The 5,482-nt window shown below is 38.1% G+C and overlaps 1 long non-coding RNA gene across 1 annotated transcript; it reads left to right on the top strand.

Moving 5' to 3' along the window:
* Positions 1-1,867: 1,867 nt before the first annotated feature.
* Positions 1,868-2,349, top strand: LOC118501572. The gene is made up of 2 exons (XR_004904194.1): positions 1,868-1,959; positions 2,132-2,349. It is a non-coding gene; the product is annotated as an uncharacterized LOC118501572 (long non-coding RNA).
* The last annotated feature ends 3,133 nt before the right edge of the window (positions 2,350-5,482 follow it).

The raw sequence follows: 5,482 nt of genomic DNA, 5'->3' as shown, positions 1-5,482 counted from the left end.
ACTCGCAGTGGCCCTGCTCCATGCTCCATGTGTCCCATCTCCCAGTTCAGACTTGTGGGAGTGAGGACATCTATATATTTTTAATACTTTCTGGACACCCCGAGTCTGGACCCCAGTACAAATCCTTCCTTTTGTTGGGGGGCCTGGTTGCACCCAGTTACAGTCCTTCATTTACTATTTTGTTCAACTTCCTTCAGTGCATTTGATTGTTCATTTTATTTATATTCGAATGTTTGTATTTATATCACTTCCCTCTTTGTTGTGTTTAGAAATGCCATTGGAAAAAAAGCTAATTCCCAGTTCTTCAGTGTGCTGCTGTCTCCCTGTGAGCAAGTCATGTTCTTTCCACCTCACATTAGGATCTTCATCTGCATGAGGACAATATCTCTCAGTCCACCTTTCCTCACAAGTTTCTCTCATTCAATCATTCAACAGATATTTACAAAGTACCTGTTAGAAGCCAGATAGGGAGCTTTGAATAAATAGAAGTCACTTCACTTGTGGAATAGGTAGTGTAGTATAGAACACATATTTTTAAGTCATACAGTTTTACTGGGAGAGCAAAGGCTATTATGAAATCAGTAGGTGTCAGTCAGAGAAAGCTTCCTGGATGTGTGACAGCTCAGCTTGAAAGCTAGCAGATGAACATGAGTTACTCAGGGTGAAGGACAAAGGGGAGCAGAAAGGGTGCTCCAGCTGAGGGAAAGACATGTAGATGTGTAATGTACAATAGGGACATCTCGGCTTGTCTGGACTGAACAGTTAATGTGGACTCGATAACACTGGGACTTCCCAGAATGATGCATGTTATTCAAATAAAAATGAGAAATATTTCTTCCCATATACAATTTACATCCAAAATTATTTTATTCTGTGTTCTGTGACTTTGTTCAAATACCTCTCAGAAAGTTACATTCCGTTCAACCTCAGCTGCAATCGCTAGTCACCCCACTGAGTTAGCACTGTAAGCACGATAGACTCTTCTTGCCTCTTCCATGGGGCTAAACTATGGAGACAGACCAGATATGAAACTAAAGTGAAGGCAAAAAAAATCGTATCCTTGGGGCATTATGTGGCCCCTTTAAATGTCATGGCCTCATGATGTCTATAGACTTCACAGGGTTGTGTCACTTTTCTCTAATTTGAGAAGACAGACACACTAAATGATTTTATTCACCTTCTAGGAGAGATCACCTCGTTCAGAAGCTAATCTGTTACAGAGGATAATCTGTTACAGAGGATACATTTTGTTGTGTGGAATGCCGTTTTTAAGAGAGTTTTCCAGATATGTATCACACTTGATCACCTTGGGGAATTTATTTAATTAGAAGAAAGATGATCTGTGAAGACCACATTAGAATAAAATTAATTAAAGCTAAAGCTACCAAACTCTCTGTGTTCTAAATTTGTAACCACTGTATTAAATATAACATCATGCCCCATGTATCTATCTTCCTTGAAACACCAATCTTATTAATATTTTAAAATAAAGTGTCTGCCTAAGTATGACAATTCACAAAATGTCAATCATTTGACTTTGTATAATATTCTATATTCTCACTTATTATTTTCTACATGCAATAAATAAATATATTCAAAATTTGAATTATGTGATTGCCGAAAAACTTTTCTCTTCATAAATTCTCTTATTTTAACTTATTATCCTGTGGAAGGAATTACAGATTGAAGTTCTGGAAACACAGAAATGCATTTTCAGAAATTTGCTGCATGTGGACTAAAGGGGGCAGTGCTTCCTTTCATGAAGATGAATAACTTCAGCTAAAAACAGGGCCATTCAGACGTGAAGCAGAAGGCTCTGTGGAGGGGTATGAATGAAGTGGAGGAAGCTGAAGTCAGACTGACAGCTGCCTGGGCAAGAAACAGGACCACCAGTCTTCCCAGGAGAAATGGGCAGGCTCCTGGGGGGTTTGCTGTTGCTTTTCTGTCTTCAGCCACACTGTGAGTTTGGGCTGGGAGGTTTGAGTAGAGTAGAAAAACTTCAGGGGATACTACAAAGCTGAGAGATGAGATAGGGAGTTTTGCTATTTTTTTCCTTTCTGACTTGTGATAGATGATTTTCTGTGGGATTTTAAATATTAAATGTAAAATCTGATATTCTCTTTCCACACAGGGGTGAATAGTCAACAGCAGAATAATGAGCAGCAACAGGTGAAGCAGAATTCTCCATCCCTGAGTGTGCAGGAAGGAGGAACTTCTATTCTGAACTGTGACTACAGTAATAATTTGTTTACTTACTTTGCATGGTACAAAAAATACCCAGCTAAAGGTCCTACATTCCTGATATCAGTAAGTTCAGTTGCGAATAAAAAGGAAGATGGAAGATTCACAGCCTTCCACAACGTGAGTGCCAAACACCTCTCTCTGCACATTGAACACTCGCATCCTGGAGACTCAGCCTTGTACCTCTGTGCAGCCAGTGCACAGTGCTCTGCAGGCACCTGCAGCCTGTACTCAAACCTGCAGCTGGGGCCACGCTAACCCACGACTTTGAGGTCTCGGACTCGCACAAACACACAGACTTGATTCCATTCACACATGGCAGAAAGACAGTGTGGGTTTTAAAGTAGGTGAGTAACCTGAGTAGTAAGGAAGACTAACACATAGCAAGTCCTCCAAACAAGTTGAGAATGTTCCCTGATGCTCAGGGTGTCCAGGAGTCTCACCATGCTCATTGTTCACTTTGAGAGAGAGGTTCCTCTGTAGCCTGGGACAGCAATTGCTGGTGAAACTTGCTCCACTAATGACTGGAAGGAAGTTACCCTGTTTCCCCTCTATCCTTGGGGAAGAGACACATTTGGGATGGGGAACCAGGGTTCAAATACGAATTTTATCAGTGAGTGTTTGTGGTACTTGGAGTACCAGAAGTCAGGTGCTTTTTTTTTTTTGCAACCTGGATGGACAAAGTTACCTACATGAGATTCCCCTTCCTACAAATGAGTGGTATGATTGTCTCAACTAAAAAACATCTTGACACTTATATTCTTAATACCACTGTCATCTTGTATTAACTTTTGCAGTCCTGTTAATCAGTCAAATTTCTTCATTTGTGAAATTAGTTTAGAAATAGGTTAAATCTATTTTCTTGTTGTCCAGTGGGTATGTGATTCCATTAACCTCAAACATATACTGACCACCAGTTTTATGCTCTTCATTAATGTGATGACTAGAAGGAAGTTAGTCGACCTGAATTTCTACAGACAATTTTTTAAAATGTTCCTAGTCCCTTAGAGATAGAATCTCAAGCTTAAAAGAAAAGATCCAAAATATAAGAAGTAAAGAAAAATGAGAAATAGATTGAGATTCTTTGTGTACATACTGTTTGTGCAGTATGTTTGTGTAATACACTGTGTGTGTGTGTGTGTAACATATGTAAAGGAACTTTCTATAATATTTTTCACTGAAAAGCTAACAGTGTTCCTGAAATATCTTCTTACAAATAAAATCCTGTGACCATTGAAAGTGGTCCCTGAGTCGGGAAGCTCTACATACTTCCCAGGAGACTGTTGCAGTGGTCATTCCACTTTGCTGGGCTCAGAGATCCCAACTCTCTGAAACCATGACACATCCCATCACAGAGTCAACACTGTCATTGGAGGGACTACCTACAGCTACTGTGATGTAGTGAGTTCTTACCTTCTGGAAGCCACACCAAAGGTTGTTCAACTAAGCACCCATATCTCCCACTGTATCTGTTAGCCTTTGTTATAATAATGATACATTACTTTCAAACTCAAGGCTAAAACAATAAATCATGTAACTTATAAATGTGTGGGCTGACAACTTAGACAGGGCTCAGCTGAACAGTGTTTCTGAGCTTGGCTGAGTGCCCCGTTAGGTCTGAAGAACAACTGGCTGTAGGGCTGTCTAGAGTGGCCTTGTCTGGGATCAGGAGAAGTCCTCCAGCAGCCTGGGTCAGGCACACTCTCATGGCAATCACGCAGCAGTAAGGGCAGGAGTTGAAACAGCAAAGCATCTTCTCAACCTCTGCTTCCCTCATAAGCTGTGAGACAAATTGGCCAAAGTAAATGTCAGTTTCCTATCATATTATATCACAATACATTACACATATATTGTGTGCATATGTATATGTGCATTATATATGCAATTTATATGCACACATATACATGTACATGTACATTCTACAGTAGCAGGGACTTTTGGAATTAATACTATAATATAATGTATTATAATATATAGTATATAATATATAATGTATATTATAGTATATTATATGTTTATAATATAACATAATGAATATAATGAATAATGCAATATAATGAATAATAAATAATACATATAACATAATATCATACAATGCAAAATATTATATATGGCACATCATAATATATTATACATTAAATATGTTATATATTACATATTATAATATAGCATATTACACATATTATATTACATATTTTATTACATTATATAACACAGTATTTATTTAATGTATATTTTATGTATTCGTTACCTTATATAGTATTTAAAATTTTGACATTTAATTATTCTTATGTATTTTTAACCTCTTTCTATTTCCCCAGTCTATCCCCAGCTTCTTGACAATACTTTTCTGTTCTGTTTCTCTATGTTAATTATTTTTTTCTAACCTGGCTGGCAGTAGCTCAGTGGATTGAGCTCAGGCTGCAAACCAAAGTATCACAGGTTCAATTCCCAGTCAGGGCACATGCCTGGGTTGCAGGCCACAGCCCCCAGCAACTGCACATTGATGTTTCTCTCTCTTTCTTTCTCCCTCCCTTCCCTCTCTAAAAATAAATAAACAAAATCTTTAAAAAACAATTTTTTTTCTAAGATTCTATGCAGAAATGATGTCATGAAGTTCATTTCAATTTCAAAAAAGATGGAAATATGAGTGAATAATCTGTCTAGTTATCATACATTCCTGTTCTTAACAAAACTATTTCTAACATTCAAGGTTGGCATACTAAGAGCTTTCCTGCTGTGACTGGCATAGCTCAGTGGATTGAGCACAGGCTGCGAACCAAAGTGTCGCAGGTTCGATTCCCAGTCAGGGTACATGCCTGGGGTGCAGGCCATGACCCCCAGCAACTGCACATTGATGTTTCTCTCTCTCTTTCTCCCTCCCTTCCCTCTCTAAAAAATAAATAAAATCTTTTAGAAAAGATTTTAAAAAGGAGCTTTCATTATCTTTAGACTTAGAATAATCTATAAATTTTTCCAACTCAGTTATGAAATTCTGTTAAAATGTACATTCTCCACTCTGATTGCGTTATTCTTACCCAATCTCATATCTGTGTACAAAGGGAAGCTGTGGTGTGGAAATACAGCCCTGCCTTCTCTACATTTCTAAGACTACAAAGAAAGTTGTGCCAGAACAGGGACTGCTACCTACAACCTCATTCTTATTAGTTTTGATCAGGCTCTCTATACTACAACACTCACATTTCACTCATTCCCATAGTTATTAATCTATGTTCTTTCC

This window comes from Phyllostomus discolor, chromosome 1, assembly GCF_004126475.2.
Source record: "Phyllostomus discolor isolate MPI-MPIP mPhyDis1 chromosome 1, mPhyDis1.pri.v3, whole genome shotgun sequence".
Taxonomy (NCBI): Eukaryota; Metazoa; Chordata; class Mammalia; order Chiroptera; family Phyllostomidae; genus Phyllostomus; species Phyllostomus discolor.
The sequence above is the reverse complement of the archived record's forward strand: the minus strand, read 5'-3'. Positions and strand labels throughout refer to the sequence as shown.